This window comes from Schistocerca piceifrons, chromosome 8 (genome assembly GCF_021461385.2).
Source record: "Schistocerca piceifrons isolate TAMUIC-IGC-003096 chromosome 8, iqSchPice1.1, whole genome shotgun sequence".
Classification (NCBI taxonomy): domain Eukaryota; kingdom Metazoa; phylum Arthropoda; class Insecta; order Orthoptera; family Acrididae; genus Schistocerca; species Schistocerca piceifrons.
In genome coordinates this window covers 365,894,629-365,915,241 of record NC_060145.1, presented here as the reverse complement: position 1 = coordinate 365,915,241, position 20,613 = coordinate 365,894,629, and the positions used below count along the sequence as shown (strand labels likewise).

Below are 20,613 nucleotides of genomic sequence, written 5' to 3'. Positions count from 1 at the left end.
TATCGAGAGGTTGTAACAATGGAAAATTGTACTGAAATGCAGGAGGATCTGCAGCGAATTGACGCATGGTGCAGGGAATGGCAATTGAATCTCAATGTAGAGGAGTGTAATGTGCTGCGAATACATATAAAGATAGATCCCTTATCATTTTGCTACAAATATCAGGTCAGCAACTGGAAGCAGTTAATTCCATAAATTATCTGGGAGTACGCATTAGGAGTGATTTAAAATGGAATGATCATATTAAGTTTATCGCCGGTAAAGCAGATGCCAGACTGAGATTCTTTGGAAGAATCCTAAGGAAATGCAATCAGAAAACAAAGGAAGTAGGTTACAGTACGCTTGTTCGCCCGCTGCTTGAATACTGCTCAGCAGTGTGGGATCCGTACAAGATAGGGTTGATAGAAGAGATAGAGAAGATCCAACGGAGAGCAGCGCGCTTCGTTACAGGATCATTTAGTAATCGCGAAAGCGTTACGAAGATGATAGATAAACTCCAGTGGAAGACTCTGCAGGAGAGACACTCAGTAGCTCGGTACGGGCTTTTGTTGAAGTTTCGAGAACATACCTTCACCGAAGAATCAAGCAGTATATTGCTCTCTCCTACGTATATCTCGCGAAGAGACCATGAGGATAAAATCAGAGAGATTAGAGCCCACACAGAAGCATACCGACAATCCTTCTTTCCACGAACGATATGAGACTGGAATAGAAGGGAGAACCGATAGAGGTACTCAGGGTACCCTCCGCCTCTCACCGTCAGGTGGCTTGCGGATTATGGATGTAGATGTAGATGTAGATGTAGATGTAGAAGCGAGGCGTCGTTTGGTATTTGCCGGCATGATGTGTGGCTTATGTACAGCCGCTCTACTATAAAATCCAAGTTTTCTCACGTCCCACCTAACTCTCATAGTACTTGCAGTGATTCCTGATGCATTTTAGAATTCCTGTGTGATGGTCTGGATGGATGTTACGTTAGGACCCTCTTCAACAGTCGGCGGTCTCGGTCAGTCAACAGACGAGGTCGGCCTGTACGCTTTTGTGCTGTACGTGCCCCTTCACGTTTCAACTTCACTGTCACATCGGAAACAGTGGACCTAGGGATGTTAAGGAGTGTGCAAATCTCGTGTACAGACGTATGACACAATTCACACCCAATCACCTGACCACGTTCGAAGTCCGTGAGTTCCGCGGAGAGCCCCATTCAGCTCTCTCACTATGTCTAATGAATGCTGAGGTCGCTAATATGGAATACCTGGCAGAAGGGTGCAGCATAATGCACCTAATATGAAAAGTCGTATGTTTTGGGGGGTGTCCGGATACTTTTGATCACATAGTCTACGTGTCTACTTACATTTGGTATAAGTTGTCAACAGATTTTTGGAACCGCTTGTCCTGACGGCGGGCCAGTGGTTCACGGCGTTGTTCTCTTGATACTATTGGATCACGTCCTATACATGTGTGTCGCTGAAGTTCTGTTAGCTTCTTTCAAATACCACAGAAAAAATATTCATTCCACTAGAAAAAACAAATTTGGTGTCATAATTCGGCGTCTATGAACGACGAAAGTTACTTGCCATATTGTCTGCTATAACTAGCTGAAAACAGCACCTCGATATGTTTATTCATTCTGGAGATATATAGGGTAGCATGACTTAGCTGCTTCATCCTGTATACTCACATCATAGCAGAAATTCTTTTACGAACAATGACTGTGGACTGCTCATTCCAAAACAGGAAATAAAGGCTGTATGATGGTGGCGCCTTTGTGTGTTAATATTGTATTTCAATAAAAGCTGTAGGAAGGGTAAAATAATACAAGGTCCGATAACATGGAGTGACGTTCAGCGTGGTTTTATTATATTGTATCTTATATTTTTGACAGTAAATATTCTCTGTTAGCCTATCTGCACATTCGATAAAAGTATTAAAATTACTCTGTTCCGAGTCACTACTGTAGCAACAACAGCCGTATCAGCTGTCGACGCATTGCCGGCAGGGGCAGTTTGCGGAAACATAAACTCCGACGTTTTACGATACACCATTCTTTTCATCCTGCATTTAACGACGTACTATACTATATGCAATCATCATGAGTAGTCACAATTTTCCCTATTTTCTGGTCTGTATTTCTGGCGGCTGTATTCGGATTTTACAAAAGGCTGTCTCATCACTTTAGACATGAAATCTTTTATGGGCTTTGTGAATATGTTAGGTACTAATGAATTACACTTGGTTGTTGAAAATTTTTCTTTAATTTTCACTTCTCATGGTGTGTATCGGCATCGGCACCGTCGCATCTGTCATACCAACTATACCTCAAGATAAAATATAGAAAAGTTCATTTCAAAGAAAATCTTACATTGAAACACAGTATCTTGTCAAGAATAAACATTGTTTTACAACATCAGTGCGCAAACTAGCACAAGTCGTCTAGCAAGTTACAAAGTAAATATCTTGGCCGCTAGGAGGCGTTAGAGGTATTACTGAAACGCCAATAACAACAGATGCCTCTGTGACACATAAACACTTAATATTAAAGACATGTAGTCATCAAAACAACTTATATACAGTGCACCAAGTCAAAAAGAACAATGTGTTGCGACCGAAGAAAGTTTTAGTACATAAATGCAAAACTTTTTACAATATTATGTTCAGCGAAATGTGTATGGAGTTCTACACATACGTAATAGCTATAATCAATTAGACACCTTTGCTGGTTTCTAATTTTCTTATAATGTACGATCAAACCTGTAACTGATAAAATGATCATAATATCATAGGGTAACTATGTTGCTTATTTGAGAGAAAGAGGCATAATCCTTGATAGAATCGTTTTAATCTCCAGTTGAGTTACTAAAATTTTATAACGTGACTGTCAAGTACTAATATGTTAAATGATTATCTAAAGTGCGCAAGATTTCAGTCTTGCGCCTCACTTCCATTGACCTTGAAGAAGTTGTGCAGTTGTAGCTAAGGTCAAAAAACAGCTCTTTTCAGTAACTCATTATGCTTGATGGTTCATAAACATACCTGTGTTGTAAATATATGCTACGTTGTAGGTCGACTCAAGTTTGACTCAGCATACAGAGATGACGAAAGAAACGTTGGTGAAATTAAAAGCAAGTACGATAACATTAGGACTACAGTGGAAATCAAACTGTTAGATGCAAAGGAGACACGGGATAGGTGGAACGAGTACATTGAAGGCATCTATGTCGGTGAGGGCTTGTCTGTTGATGTGATAGAAGAAGGAACAAGAACCGACAGGGAAGATGTAGGGGATTCAGTATTAGAATCAAACTTTAAAAGAGATTTGGTAAATTTAAGATCGAATAAGGCAGAAGGGATAGATAAAATTCCATAAGAATATCTAAAATTATTTCGTGAATTGGAAACAAACCGACTGTTCACGTTAGTGTGAAGATTGTATGAGGCTAGCGATATGCCAGCAAACCTTCGGAAAAACGCCATACATACAGTTCTGAAGATAGCAAGAGCCAAATAAGGGCGAGAATTATCACACAATCAGCTTAACAGCTCATGCATCCCAGTTGTTGAAAAGAATAATACCGAAAATAATAGAAAATAGAATTGAGGATGTGTTAGCTGACGATAAGTTTTAGTTTAGGATAGGTAAAGCCACCAGAGAGGCCACTTCTGACGTTGCGGTTGATAATGGAAGCAAGACTAAAGAAAAAGAAAAATACGTTCATAGGAGTTGTCGACCTGGAAAAAATACAATGCGTACAAGTACTGAGAGGGGAAAATAAGAATGGAAGACCAAGAACTAAGTCTTCGGATTAAAAAATACGTAAGGCAGGGATGTAGTCCTTCGCACCCTACATTTCAGTGTATACATCGAAGAAGCAATGACGGAAACGAAACAAATGTGAAAGTATATCAATGATCAGTTTCGCTGATGACATTGTTACCCTCAGTAAAAGTGAAAAACTATTACACGATCTTTGGAATGTAATGAACAGTCTAGTGAGCACAGAATATGGCCAGAGTAAATCGAAGAAAGACGAAAATAATTATCATGAGCAGAAATGAGAACAATAAGAGACTTAGCATCAGAACTGCGAATCACGAAGTAGGTGAAGTTCATGAATTTTCCTACGTAGGGAGCAAAATAACTTTTGAAGGATGGAGAAAAGAGGACACACAAAGCAGACCAGCACTGGGAAAAAGGGCAGTCCTGTCCAAGGGAAACCTTTTACTATCAAATGTAGACCTTAACTTGAGGAAGAAATTTCTGATAATGTAAGTTTAGAACACAGCATTGTATGGTAGTGAAACATGGACAATGGGAGAAACAGAACAGAAGAGACTCGAAGCATTTGGAATGTGATGCTACAGAAGGTTTCTGAAAATTTGGTGGACTGATAAGATTAATAATGATGAGACTCTCAGCCGAATCGACGCGGAAAGGAATATATGGGAAACACTGACAAGAAGAAGGGACAGGATGATAGGACATCTGATTAGACATCAGGGAATAACTTCTATGGTACTAGAGGGAGCTATGTGGGATAACAACTGTAGAGAAAGATAGAGATTGGAATACATCCAGTAAATAATTGAAGACATAGTATGCAATTGCTGCTCTGAGATGAAAACGTTGGCACAGGAGAGGAATTTGTGGTGGATCGAATCAACCCAGTCGCATGGTAGATGACGAAAAAAAGTACGTTTTAGTCCTAGCAGCGGTTATTCTGCAAAGCTAAAACATGCATGTCATTCTGTACAAGATATGGTACTCCGTATGAGGCTGTCAGTGAACAGTGAGGAGAGTCATCACATTTCAAAGACATTAATACGGTAAGCAACTGATTTTTAACTTAAGACCTATAATACTGTGTTTATTTATCTGTATGTCTGAAGGAACATGGGATGCGATATGCGCCGCACTCCATCCGGTTTTTATCATAATAAAAGCCAATACTCCCACTTCCCATATCTTACAGTTGACTCGGCGATATGCGCTGTATTTTATGATATCTGATGACACAGATGAAGATAAATCTTGTTTCATGGAACAATCACGTCATCTCGCTAAGAAATGCATCGTGTTGACTGCCCATAAAATGTGTTCTCAAAAAAATTGCGTATGTTTCTCACATACGTCCGGCTTCTTTCCAAATGAAGTACCGGAATCCAATTTTGTTGCCACAATAAACGCTCCTGCTCCCTCCTTTCCATTTTTGTAATTATATCTTGTCATTCACTGTCAGTTGTATGAGTTGTTACAGAATTAGGCTCGCTATGTTTAGAGGTAAATGGTTTGGTACTTAATTTGTGCAGCATTGCATTACATATTTCCTGGAAAGTAATTTAAAACAAAAATGCATTCTGTTCGCTTGGTAAAATTGTAATTGTAATGCAGAGGCAGCCACACGATTACTCTTCAAATTCAAAATTAAGTGTCTGGAAGAGAAGTCACCGGATAAAAAAGAAAGAAAATTAAAACTTTCCGTGTCAACTCTGATTTCTCTTATTTTATTATCAGTCATTTCTCTTATGTAGGCGGGTACTAATAAAATACTTTCGCACCCGGAGGAGAACGTTGGTGATTCAAATTTCATGAGACGGTTTTGAATTAATGACTGTCACCTCAACTTTCTTATCATACCTGTGTCACTCTCTTCCTACTTCGCAGAAACACAAAACGAGCCGCCTTTCTATGAACTTTTTCAATTTTCTCCATTAATCCTATTTGATACGGATACCTCACCTCACAGTAATACTCCAGAAGAGTGCGGATAAGTGTAGTGTAAGCTGGCTCTTTAGCAGACCTCTTCAATTTTCTAAGTGTTCTGTGAATAAATCGCAGTCTTTGGTTTGATTTCCTCGTATCATGTGTATGTGGTCCTTCCACTGTGAGTTATTCGTCATTGTAATCAGCAAGTATTAAGTTGAATTTGCTACCTTCAGATTTGTGTGATTTATAGTATAACCGAAATTTAGTAGATTCCTTTTAGGTCTCATTTGGATGACTTCACATTTATTATTATTTAGATTTGATCGCCACTTTTCGCATCATACATTTATCTCGCTTAAATAATTTTACAACTGGTTTGGGTCATCTGATGACTTTACGAGATGGTAAATAACATCATCCACAAACAGTCGAAGAGGGCTGCTTAGATTGTCTTCTAAATTATATGTAGATTAGGAACGGCAGTGGGCCTATGACGCTTCCTTCGGGAATGCGATGTTATTTCCGTTTTTCTCGATGATTTTCCGTCAGTTAGTGCGAACTGAGACCTTTCTGACACGGAATCACTAATGTTGTGTCACAACTAAGAGGATACTCCATATCCAGGCAAATTCAATAGAAATAGTTTGGGGGGGGGGGGGGGGGGGAACGATGCATTTTCGGTTGCGGTGTGTTAATCTTTTGTAATTTTATGTACCGCATATTAGTTGCTTTAAATATTTAGGGATGGGTAGGAACTGCGTCTTGAGGAATATTACATAATATGTACCGTAAACTTACATATATTTTTCGCACCTACGCCTCACTTCATTTCAAATACAGAAGCGGTATCTCACTGACTTGTAGTGATAGAGGTTCGTTTTTCCCATACTTCGTATTTGTTATATTTCATCCGTCATGCACGATGCATTATAATGGCTTGTTAAATGAAGCACTGTTTGCATTACTTTTAAGTATCTGGTGTTAAACGTTTGTTGGTCAGATTAAGTAAAATTGCAAAGATATTTCTCTGAACATAACTTAGTTAAAAAGATATTGCAGTTGGCCAAATGTTAATGAAAATAGAAAGATGGTTTACATACTACATTATTTCCGTCTTAATGCATCATTCTTTCTAAACTGATGTACCATGTGGAAGTAACTTTTCAGATTATGTGTACTTGATTTAGGAGCTGAAATGTCACACATACATCTCTCGTTATTGGTTTTGGATAATGTGCCTATCGTCGTCTTGTGGCAAAGTTATTTACACTGTGATATACCGTATGGCATGAGTCACTTTGCGCAGTGATGCCATGAGACTACGTAGGTTCCCGCGGCCAAGAGAAGTGTAATTCATCAGTGGAAAACTGATATACGAGGTGCATTCAAGTTCTAAGGCCTCCGATTTTTTTCTCCGGACTGGAAAGAGACAGAAACTTGCACATTGTTTTAAAATGAGGCCGCGTTCATTGTCAATACGTCCCAGAGATGGCAGCACCATACGGCAGATGGAATTTTACCACCAGCGGCGAGAATGAGAACTGTTTTAAATGCTTAAAATGGCGACGTTTTCCTTACTTGAACAACGTGCAATCATTCGTTTTCTGAATTTGCGTGGTGTGAGACCAATTGAAATTCATCGACAGTTGAAGGAGGCATGTGGTGACGGAGTTATGGATGTGTCGAAAGTGCGTTCGTGGGTGTGACAGTTTAATGAAGGCAGAACATCATGTGACAACAAACCGGAACAACCTCGGGCTCGCACAAGCCGGTCTGACGACATGATCGAGAAAGCGGAGAGAATTGTTTTTGGGGATCGCCGAATGACTGTTGAACAGATCGCCTCCAGAGTTGGCATTTCTGTGGGTTCTGTGCACACAATCCTGCATGACGACCTGAAAATGCGAAAAGTGTCATCCAGGTGGGTGCCACGAAAGCTGCCCGTGTGGCATGTTGCCAAGCAATGTTGACGCGCAACGACAGCACGAATGGGACTTTCTTTTCGTCGGTTGGGACAATGGATCAGACGTGGATGCCATTTTTCAATCCAGAAACAAAGAGCCTGTCAGCTCAACGGAAGCTCACAGATTCACCACCACCAAAAAAATTTCGGGTAACCGCCAGTGCTGAATAAATGATGGTGTCCATGTTCTGGGACAGCGAGGGCGTAATCCTTACCCATTGCGTTACAAAGGGCACTACGGTAACAGGTGCATCCTACGAAAATGTTTTGAAGAACAAATTCCTTCCTGCACTGCAACAAAAACGTCCGGGAAGGGCTGCGCGTGTGCTGTTTCACCAAGACAACGCACTCGCACATCGAGCTAACGTTACGCAACGGTTTCTTCGTGATAACAGCTTTGAAGTGATTCCTCATGCTCCCTACTCACCTGTCCTGGCTCCTAGTGACTTTTGGCTTTTTCCAACAATGACAGACACTCTCCGTGGCCGCACATTCACCAGCCGTGCTGCTATTGCCTCAGCGATTTTCCAGTGGTCAAAACAGACTCCTAAAGAAGCCTTCGTCGCTGCCATGGAATCATGGCGTCAGCGTTGTGAAAAATGTGTACGTCTGCAGGGCGATTACGTCGAGAAGTAATGCCAGTTTCATCGATTTCGGGTGAGTAGTTACCCAGAAAAAAAATCGGAGGCCTTAGAACTTGAATGCACCTCGTATTTATTACAAAATTAATTTGTATCTTGCGAATCCGGATTGATGTCAGCTGTTTGTGACAGAGGAAAATTTGTGCCGGATTCGGATTCGACATTTAACTCGGGTGGTCGCCTTGACAGCTTTGGCTACCCAAGTAGGTGTCCAGATCCAACCCAAACGTCCATATGTGACCGAGCCCACAACAATTACGCTCACACATTTCATGACTGCCGCACTGGGAGAGACGAATACTTTATCGTCACTTTAGTCCTTCGAGGCATGGATATGTAATTTATGGATACAATGTCAGTGTTTATACAGCATTAATCGTCATAACAGTATCTATCCTTCAGACATGCCTTCATGTCGGAATGCGTGTATATAGAGTCTGCACATTAAAATTACAGTTCTTCGTGCAAATTGTAAATTTTTAAATGTTTATTTCTACCGCGGTCTGACAGCTGAGGCCAGTCTGCCCGATATGCTAATCAAGTAAGCCACCGGACGGTATTGTCGGTGTTACGACAAAACACTCCAGACAGACAGGGGTTTGCGACACCGGTTAGCGGTAGAGCGTATGGAACATTTAACATGGTGTGATGGAGAGTGAAGTAATATTTTGTAACTACGGCACTTGTGTGCTACCGAGAAACTGACACGTTGCAAATATAACTGTGCCTAGCAATCGGACCGGCCTTTGTGGCCGAGCAGTTCTAGGCGCTACAGTCTGGAACCGCACGACCGCTACGGTCGCTGGTTCGAATCCTGCCTAGGGCATGGATGTGTGTGATGTCCTTAGGTTAGTAAGGTTTAAGTAGTTCTAAGCTCTAGGGGACTGATGACTTTGGAAGTTAAGTCCCATAGTGCTCAGAGCCATTTGAACCTAGCAGTCGGTGCTTTGGTTACAGCGAGCTATGAAATTCTCACTGCACAAGTAATAAAAAGTAAACCTACTCATTATCCTCCAGGAGGGCTACGTCAGAGGTGTGGCTATAAGGATGTAATAAATATGGCTTAGGGAGTCAAAGCATTCAGTCTTATCACCGTTCTGCATAAGTTATGAAACCGGGAGAATGATGGGCTTTTGAGTTTCAGAGATACCACGGCCCACACTTGGTAGTGAAGATCAATTAACGACTTGCCGCTGATTGACTCACCGAGTTCTGGAGAGCCGCGCCTACCTGGGTCTTGGCGGCTGCGGAACTTGAGAAACTTCACCGATGTGGGGAGCTGGCGTGCGACCGACATCCACCCTCTGAGGAACTTTGGCCTACGGTGTGCAAGCTGTCTACGGTACGGTACTTCTGGAGGAGGCGCGCCCTTACAGCTCGTAGCCTACTACACGTCACTGGCCAACGTCCTGGTAGATCCCATGGAGGGCGACTGCGGCATTGCTGCTAGTAAACGGACATCTGCTGATGCCTATTGCACACAAACACACAACATGTGCACTACGACTAAGCGCGGGGTGCGTAGCCGGTAAGGCTCTGGAGGACGTGGGCGGGTGACGTTGGCTGGGTGCCGTTGGCTCCTTCACTGTTGGCGGCAGAATTGTGGTACATAACCGTCCGGGACTCTGGACAACGAATGTCACCGGCAGTTTGGGGCACCAGCACATTCCGGGATCGACGTCGTTGCAAGCACATACACTCCTGGAAATGGAAAAAAGAACACATTGACACCGGTGTGTCAGCCCCACCATACTTGCTCCGGACACTGCGAGAGGGCTGTACAAGCAATGATCACACTTACGGCACAGCGGACACACCAGGAACCGCGGTGTTGGCCGTCGAATGGCGCTAGCTGCGCAGCATTTGTGCACCGCCGCCGTCAGTGTCAGCCAGTTTGCCGTGGCATACGGAGCTCCATCGCAGTCTTTAACACTGGTAGCATGCCGCGACAGCGTGGACGTGAACCGTATGTGCAGTTGACGGACTTTGAGCGAGGGCGTATAGTGGGCATGCGGGAGGCCGGGTGGACGTACCGCCGAATTGCTCAACACGTGGGGCGTGAGGTCTCCACAGTACATCGATGTTGTCGCCAGTGGTCGGCGGAAGGTGCACGTGCCCGTCGACCTGGGACCGGACCGCAGCGACGCACGGATGCACGCCAAGACCGTAGGATCCTACGCAGTGCCGTAGGGGACCGCACCGCCACTTCCCAGCAAATTAGGGACACTGTTGCTCCTGGGGTATCGGCGAGGACCATTCGCAACCGTCTCCATGAAGCTGGGCTACGGTCCCGCACACCGTTAGGCCGTCTTCCGCTCACGCCCCAACATCGTGCAGCCCGCCTCCAGTGGTGTCGCGACAGGCGTGAATGGAGGGACGAATGGAGACGTGTCGTCTTCAGCGATGAGAGTCGCTTCTGCCTTGGTGCCAATGATGGTCGTATGCGTGTTTGGCGCCGTGCAGGTGAGCGCCACAATCAGGACTGCATACGACCGAGGCACACAGGGCCAACACCCGGCATCATGGTGTGGGGAGCGATCTCCTACACTGGCCGTACACCACTGGTGATCGTCGAGGGGACACTGAATAGTGCACGGTACATCCAAACCGTCATCGAACCCATCGTTCTACCATTCCTAGACCGGCAAGGGAACTTGCTGTTCCAACAGGACAATGCACGTCCGCATGTATCCCGTGCCACCCAACGTGCTCTAGAAGGTGTAAGTCAACTACCCTGGCCAGCAAGATCTCCGGATCTGTCCCCCATTGAGCATGTTTGGGACTGGATGAAGCGTCGTCTCACGCGGTCTGCACGTCCAGCACGATCGCTGGTCCAACTGAGGCGCCAGGTGGAAATGGCATGGCAAGTCGTTCCACAGGACTACATCCAGCATCTCTACGATCGTCTCCATGGGAGAATAGCAGCCTGCATTGCTGCGAAAGGTGGATATACACTGTACTAGTGCCGACATTGCGCATGCTCTGTTGCCTGTGTCTATGTGCCTGTGGTTCTGTCAGTGTGATCATGTGATGTATCTGATCCCAGGAATGTGTCAATAAAGTTTCCCCTTCCTGGGACAATGAATTCACGGTGTTCTTATTTCAATTTCCAGGAGTGTATTTTGGCCGCGGACGGCTGGGGTACCGTGTAAGGGTGCTTGAACAAACGCCTGTTAACACTACCACTATTTGGCTGTACAATCCACTGTAAACCTGCCTTCTCACTATTTCTCTCATCGGTTCAAATGCGTAGCTGCCTGGAGGAGGCCAGGCATCAAATAAACTAGACAGCATCAGCTAAATGCTGTAGAAGAATCTTATATGTCTGAATGGCACAAGGTCGAATTCGATCAAAAAATTCTTAGAAGCTCTTAGTCTCCATTTACGTTTTCTTGACATACAATGTAATAACATATTCCACAGTGCATCGTGCACGTGTTTCTGAAACAGTCAGAAAAGGATCGTTTCGTAAGTTAACGTACGGTAACGGTACGGTAACGTTTATTCCAATATCATACGATTATACACTGAAGCGATAAAGAAACTAGTTTAGGCATGCTATTCAAATACAGAGATATGTAAATAGGCACAATACGGCGCTGCGGTCAGCAAGGCTATATAAGACGACTAGTGCCTGGCGCGGTTGTTAGGTTTGTTACTGCTGTTACAATGGCAGGTTATCAAGATTTAAGTGAGTTTGAACGTGGTGTTATAGTCGCCGTACGAGCGATACCACCCAGCATCTCCGAGGTAGCGGTGAAGTAGTATTTTCCCGTATGATCTTTTCACGAGTGTATCGTGAACATCAGGAGTGCGGTAGAACATCAGAACAACGAAATTGCTGCGGCTGGAAAAAGATCCAGTAAGAACGGGACCAACGACAGCTGAAGAGAATCGTTCAACGTGACAATAGTACAACCCTTCCGGAAATTGCTGCACATTTCAATGATGGGCCATCAACAAGTGTCGGAGTGGGAACCTTCCAAGGAAACATCATCGACATGGGCTTTCAGAGCCGAAGGCCCACTCGTGTACCCTTGTTAACTGCACGACACAAAGCTTTTACGCCTCGCCTCCGCCAGGCAACACCAACATCGGACAGTTGATGATTGGAAACACGTTGCCTGGTCGGACGAGTCCCGTTTCAGATTGTATCGAGCGGATGGACGTGCACGTACATGGTGACAACCTCAGGAATGCATGGACCCTGCATGTCAGCAGGGGACTGTTCAAGCTGGTGGAGGTTTTGTAATGGTGTAGGGCGTGTGAAGTTGGAGTGATATGGGACCCGTGACGTATCTAGATTCAACTCTGACTGATGAAACATACATAAGCATCCTGTCTGGCCACCTGCATCCATACATGTCCATTGTGAATTCAGACGGACTTGGACACTTCTAGAAGGACGATGCGACAGCCCACGCGTCCAGAATTGCTACAGAATGGCTCCAGGAACACTCTTCTGTGTCCAAAAGCACGTCCGCTTGCCACTAAATTCCCAGGCATGAACATTATTGAGCGTATCTGGGATGTCTTGCAACGTGCTGTTCAGAAGAGATCTCCAGCCCCTCGTACTCTCAGAAATTTGTGTACAGTTCTGCAGAATGCATGGTATCAATTCTCTCAAGCATACTTCAGACATTAGTCGATTCCATGCCGCGTAGTGCTGTGGCACTTCTGAGTGCTCGCGGGGGGCTTTACACGTTTTAGGTAGGTGTACTGGTTCCTTTGGCGCTTCAGTGTATTATAATTTAAAAAATAAATCAGAATAATGAGTCGTGAATTTTGCACCTATACTGTGTTGAAAATTACTTAGCGACTTAATCTGATACATATTTCTATTTTTTTCATTCCTGTTTATTTCAGTATCTGCTCCTCTTTCTAATACTTAAAATGACTAAGTGAAGATTACCTACTTACACTTCAAATTTTGCACAAATTTACTACACTTTTATGTGTGTTAAGAAAAAAGACAGCATATAAACGTCGCATGACGATTCAAATTTTGTAACTTGATTAAGATTCATCAGAGAAAAGTAAGTAGATAATTTTTTTCTAGAAATCTAAAAATAAAGTTGTGATATCAGTGGAAGATTCATTGTTGATACATATATCTACCATAGATTTACAGTTTGTGCCGTAATGGTACTGAGTGATTTTGAGCAATTCGGAGATAAACGAGAAGATAAGGAACAAGTAAGGTCTAATGAACAAATGCCCAAAAATGGAAGGTTTCTATGATACATATAATTTTATACATAGCACAAACTTCTGCATGCCATACATTCCAGAGGACGATGCACAATTGTTTCATGGTAACAGCGTAATTGAGTTGGAGTACTATTACACTTCGACGACATGTGTTCTAGCATGAGATGTAGTAGATCACATAAGTGATGAACTAGAAACGGTTTTTTGCTTTCAAAGCAGCCAAGTGCAAGCAACAAACTGTCTATACAACAGACTTTATACCAAGATGACTGTCGTGGAGTAAAACACATTTATCTTTAACTCCACAGTTGTGGCCATTGCAAATATTTACTGAAGTACAAAGGTAAACATCCATCCCTGGGTTAGAAGTCAGAATTATCAACTCAAGCAGTGATACGGAAAAAGTGTTGGCTACCATTACCAGACTTCATAGAATACATCACTGCATAATTTTATGAGATCTTAGAATTTAACAGGAACACGGGCAAAGAAAGTCTCTGTATCATAGCATCACTTTTGCCATCATGCTAATCTTTTATTATCCTCTCGTAAGATCAAATTTATTATTGCTGTTCGTATGCCTTCATTATTGCTGCGGTGTTAGTAATAAAAAGAAAATAAATGAATGTGATTGTCTTTTTAACACTGATTCAACAGAGTAATTCCTTCGCACAGGATACAATAAGAACTTTTACCTTGTCTAATGATGATGATCAGGTATACTGAAACTGGCAGCAAAGAGTTGTTTTCTTAGCAGATAATCGTGTTATACAATAGTGAGTATCTTGAAATGTTTTAAAGCTGCGAGGCGCCCGCCCAGCAAATATTTTGATGGGTTGTGCTTACAGAAAAATTTGAACAAGACTTCAAAACCGAAGCTGTGCAGTAACAACAACAAAAATAATATTTTATTCCAAGCAATGGTAGTCATCGTGATAAAATGTGTTTCATTGCAATGAATATAGTTAGTTAATAATGACTTTTTGTCACGCGGAACACTAGCGTGCTGTATGAGGAGGATCAGATCGCTCTCCAACGGAAAGTAACGTAAAGTGTGCTGTACACCGTCAATAAAAAGGCCTCTGCCATTGGTTCCTTGTTTGTTCCCTGCCTTCTCGGTTACCATTAACTTCAATTTCTCCATATGTTAAAATTCACCATGCAGAAAGTTTTGTTACAACATCAATTTCAGTTTTACTACAAGGCAGCTCCAACTGGACCAAACATTTTTTACACGGCCCTTTTATGCCATTGGGTCATTTTCCCAGTGTTCAAAACTGAGTGAAGGGAGCCCTCTGTCGGTTGCAGTGCTCAAGATACTAATGTTGAGTTGTGGACACTTGAGACTGCCCAGCCGGCCGGAAGCGGTCACGTAACAACTTTATTGTGTCACTAGAAGCGCCATTCGGTAAAACTAGTACTGACTCTTGTGGATGTCCCTCAAAGAAAATTTCTGGACGACGAAATGTATCAACATCATTTCATGAAACAGCAGGATTGCAGACGGATATGTTGATTTCTCGCCACGATATTCTCGCGGACAATCATTCACCCATCTTCTGGTGAGACTTTTGCACTGGGGATTGGTAGTTCACATTGCTAACTTCTTGCCAGAAACTGGTGCGAAGACGCAAGCGCAAAGTCAGCTACATCATAAGCGACCTCTTTAGTTTCTCGCCGTCAACGAACATTGCTCCATCTGTGGCACTCAGGCAAATGTGGTTATACGACATGTGCGCTGTGTGTCAGAATGCGTGCTTGCCTAGTTAAAAATTCAAATGTCACACTTAAAAATAATTAATTGTTGGTAGACCTCTCGTAAGCCATAAAAAGTTTGCTTTTTGCAGGTTTTAAAGTAATCACCGGCTCCCACAACTTTCCCAGTTGAAAGCTGCTTTTGTGATTAATATTGTCATACGCCAAATGTATTTCAACTGAGTCTTTAGTAACTGAGTCCCAAAAAGATGTCGCCGAGGCCAAGATTTCCGGTAGAAAACATTTTTATGGAAGACTTTGAGGAGGGGTGATTGATTCTGCAGCACGTAAACCAAATGTTTTCTGGCGATTTGAAGACAAGACTTTTGCAGTGTGGTTCCACGGTGAAGGATAACTGTCACATTATCTGCAGAATCTGAATTGAATCCACGAGAACACCTAATTTACGATGGAAGTACAGAAGGGCAGTTGTCAGCCGTTTCTGGGCGTTTTGATCAGTCGGAAAGTAGACGGATCCTCGAGGTATTCCGTCTACCCAACACCTACACATATAGACTTGTGTATTTGCAGGCATCTACCTGCCATCACCCATCACAAACTATGGGTGGCCTTCGAAGTTAGTGCACCGCACACATGTTGTCTCCGGCAGAAGCAGCCTTCCAAAGGAACTAGAACACCTACATTCTGTGTTGAAAAATAATGTGTTTTCTATGTATCAGGTCGCCATTGGCTTAATGAGGAAGAAACATGACCACCAACATGACCAAGAGCAGAAGGAGCGGTTCAAGACCAGTTTGGTGGTTTCCGGTGATTAAGGGCGGCAGCGTGCTACTGGTGTGCAGGACTCACACTCCCCCTTGGCTATCGAACTTACTTGGAGTTGCATCGCCGAACTTCTATGGGAGCCTCTATATTTTATGAAGTAACAGCTTTTTCATGAGATGAGAAAACATTTTATTTCCCAAGCACAGATCAAAAACTCACAAGTATAAACAACTGGTAACCAAGCCGACTACGGCAAAGATAAATATCTATCAGCTGCAGCTGTCACCCGCTGTTTTTGGCGCAGTGGATAAATGACGTCGCCACATCAGCCCCCCTCCTTTTGAAACCGGGTGCACCAGGTGTGTGGGGAAACTTGCACTTGTTTTTTCTAGTAGCTCTCGTGAAAACATCTGGTGCAGGCAATGGCTGCTCCTGTTCTGCACTTGCTGCTTCGTTGTCCTCTTCTAAAACCGAGGGTTCGGCGAGACTATCTGTTGTTTCTTTGGCCTCCACGTTTGAGGGTGATTTTGCAGACCGATGAAGGAGATCCGGGCCGGCTAATGTACGTAAGGCTTTGAGTACTTGTGACGGAGTCTTGTCGCCCAAATCTTCGTATGTGAAAATTTTTTGTAGTCGCAAATCTGGTGACAACGTATAATGCTGTATGAGAGCTTCCTTTAGCACAAAGTAATTTTGTTGCGACAAGGTTTCTTCTACTTGCTCTATCACTTCTAAATTTAGATGTGAAACCACTATATTAAATTTGTCAATGTTGTTAGACACCCCACGCTCCCGAAATATGCATTCAGCCTGCGTTAACCAAAGCTGGAGGCGCGTCGGCCAGAACGCGGAAAGCTTAACACTTCCGTGTCGCGCGTAGGTACTCCCATCTCTTGCGTTAACATCTGTAGTTCCGTTTTGTGGCGAATCAAAGGGTATGGACCGCGATCCTTGGTCGAACAGACTGTAGTCTACAATCTTGATTCCACTGCCACATGCTTTTGTCTATGAATTCATTACTCTCGTCGGTATATATATTTTCTTTATGCTTCTGCTACGATTTTTCGGGGTCACCACTATGGGAGCCTTTATATTTTATGAAGTAACAGCTTTTTCATGAGATGAGAAAACATTTTGATTTCCAAGCACAAATCAAAAACTCACAAGAATAAACAACTCGTAACCAAGCCGATTACGGCAAAGATAAATATCTATCAGCTGCAGCTTTCACCCGCTGTTTTTGGCGCAGTGGATAAATGACGTCGCCACACTTCTTTTCGGGATAGCCGGCTGCGATGTCTTGCACAACTTCTTCTCCGAAGATAAGATACTACTTTGGAGAAATTTTTTTATACTTTTAAAAGAACTGCGAACATTCGAGCATACCTTGAACTCAATCTCACTGTATTTTCATCACACATAACAGTTTTTATACAACTAAAACATTTTTCGTAAGCTCGACACCTTCCGGTCCGTCAGAAACTATCACATTCATTTTTTCATAAATACAGTCTATAAATCTCTCCAAGTTTAAGAACACAACTGTTCCGACCTTATGAAAGTAAGAGAATAAATGAATAATTAATTGTATCTTCTCTTCTTTCAACAACATTTAAAAATTCACACAATAATGTTTGACGTCGCACGGAGTACGGCGCGTTTATTCCTTGTGCTGGACGTGTAACTTCTTAGCCGGGCTCGGCGACCACCTTCCCGTGCCGATCATCCGTCCGATACATATACGTCCTGCACTCACATAATTGTGGTGCAGTAGACACAGTTCTACTTTACCACACTCATCTCAAAAATAACGCGTGTTCGAGATGAAGGGAATACGGGGGTCTCTAGAATTTACCCCGAAATTCTCAAGGCACTACACCAGGGCTTTCTTCGCATTTGTCGGCAACAATTCGTCGGCAACAGTCAGAATACTAAGGAATCATTGTGTCAAAGTAATTTTCTCTAAACCCACAAAGAGTTCGGGTCTTCTCGTTTCGGTAAAGGATGATCTGAGACTGTGGAAGGCTAAAATATACAAAATACCTTGCCAGTAAGGCACAGTTACATTGGTCAGACAACATACAAAGTACGTGAAAAGTGCGTTGAACATGATCGGCAAACTCGACTTTCGCAGCCTATTCAGTGAGCCGTAGCTGAGCATTATATTTCCATACAATATATTATATAGATTTTTCTGTCACGGAATCTCGACCTCAATGTGATCCTTATGGGATTCAGTTATTAAAGAATCACGAGAAATATAGTTGGCGGATGATCATATTAACCACGAAGCCGACTTTGAACTGGATAAGGCGTAAGTTCCGGAGATTTCATTAATGTGTACAGAAAGGAAACTTTTTGTGCCTAGTGACACGTCCAGTGACTATTAATGTTGTTAATTTGACATCTTAATGTTAGCTCAGCAAGGCCGCATTCCGACAGAGAACGCGAGTATAGCGTCACAATTACGCATGCGCTTGCGCGCCATAGGTGGACGGAAACTCGACAGAGGTCGCTCAAGTAGCGGCTGCCGTTACGCATGCGTTTCCGCGCCAATTTTTGGTATACAGTTAGTGATGTGAAGTAGTAGTCTCCAGTGCAAAACATCAACCTAAGATAGTTGATGTTAAAGCGGTTACAAAAGTGGTCTCAATTTTATGTCTTTTAAAGTTTAAAGTGTCACGTTGTCACCAGTATGAGCCAGGGTGGGAGCCGCGATTGGGGTCTGCAGGTGTGGTGGGACTGGAGGCATGCGTCACTCACCGAGGGATGCTGGTCGCCTTTGACGCCGGCGAGCGCCTTGTTGTGGGGCGCAGGGGGCGACTTGGCGTCTCCGTGGAGGCCGCTGCCGCCGCCGCCGCCCCCACAGCCGCTGCCGCCCGCCGCACCGCCACCGCCGCCCGCCCCCGATCCAGCCGCCCCCGCACCCGACTTGGGACTCGGGCTGGCTCCTGTTGTCCTGCAACAACAACAGCACCATAAGAATACAAAACAGACACCGCAACTGTAGGGATTGATACCCTAGTGAATGCACGTGAAACATTAAAATAATTGTGTTTACTGATACAGAGGTTATATTTATAATTTTATCAACAGTTACATAATTGACGCCATTTCTTAGGAATAATGAACTTCGCAGAGAAACAGAGCAGGCTAGGAAAAAGTGTCTGAAAGGGTGTAAGTCAAATGAAGAACTGGAAAGGAGGGGAAGATATGATTCAATGTACAACAGAGTGAAGACCACAACATGGGATCAAAAAAGACCGGGACGTGCTGCTACAGAAGTTTTCAGTAAGGACGGAAATTTAGTGAACAAAGATCGCCAGGACATACTACAGAAACGAGAAGACTCTTTGGAAGAGCTATGTGAAACAGACACAAACCAGCAACTCTGGAACTACAGTCTTTGAACACTGTAAATGACTATTATAAAGGACCAATAATCACAATAGAAGAAGCAAAGGGCGCAACAGCTGCAATGAAAAATAGGAAAGCAGTAGTTAGATACAATACCAGGAGAAATACGAAAATGTTTGAACCAAGAATGTTTAAGAGAAGTATTGAGGGTATGCAACAAAATATATGACGGTGGTGAATAGCCAGAGGACTTTTTGAAAACAGTAATGATTGCAGAACCAAAGAAACAAGGAACCAAGTAATGCGTAATGCAGTGAGCACAGGACAGTTACCTTCCTTTCGTGTACAGCGGAATTATGTTAAGAATCATTAATAAAAGATTGCAAAAGGTAATGGAAGAGAATTTGGCTGGCTTTATACGGAATGCGGCACAAGAGATGGAATAGGACCCTAGTGAATTTTGCGAGAGAGGTTTACCGAAAGGGGAAGAGATCTATTAATATCTTTTATAGACCGGGAAAAGGTTTTTGATTATATTGCTTGGGATAAGCTTGCTACTGTAAGAAGAGAGAAGAGAGCAGACTGGAAAACCAGACGACTTTTAAACTCATTATACTTAAATCAAAAAGCATCAGTCAAAAAGTGAGCATAAAGTGGAAACCGGATAGAACTAGGAAAAGTAGGAAGACAGGACTACTGTCTGTTTACTACCCACTTCCATCTACACATAGAAAACATGACTGACCAGTGTCCAGTAGTGACAAGAGAAGAACATAGTGTTCGAGATTTTCAGAAGACATTGTCCTCTTTCCAACATGTCAAAAACAATTACAGGTTATAGTGAATGCTACCGATCAAAAGGAAATATTTATGGAATGAAAATAAATACATCGTAAGCAAAACTTATGCAAGGAAATAAAGAGGTAAAGCTAAAGCTGAATGTAGAAGTTTTCGAACATTTGCAAAGCATAAAATACCCTGGAAGCAGCATAGAAATGGACTGACAGAGCAACACATCAGAAAATCAATGGCGAAGGATATATTTTATAAGAAAATGAGCATTTTGTATAGCTTGTATGGGGAAATATTTAATGAATTGGCTAATAAAATGTTTGATATGGCGTGTGCTCTTGTGTTGTGCTGAAACGTGGACACCCAGGAAAATAGACAGAGCAAGGCTGGAGGCTTTTGAAATGTGGACGTGGCGGAGCAAGGAAAGAATAAGTTGAATCAGTTGAGTGAAAAATGAATAGGTA

General features: G+C 43.1%; 1 protein-coding gene across 1 annotated transcript in view; it reads right to left on the bottom strand.

The window, feature by feature from the left end:
• LOC124711438 (synaptotagmin-7-like) overlaps nucleotides 1–18,874 on the bottom strand; it is a 325,288-nt gene extending 306,414 nt beyond the window's left edge. The window contains exon 1 of the mRNA XM_047241515.1: nucleotides 18,764–18,874. The gene's annotated coding sequence lies outside the window, so the exon portion shown is untranslated. The remainder of the gene's footprint in view (nucleotides 1–18,763) is intronic.
• Nucleotides 18,875–20,613: the final 1,739 nt, after the last annotated feature.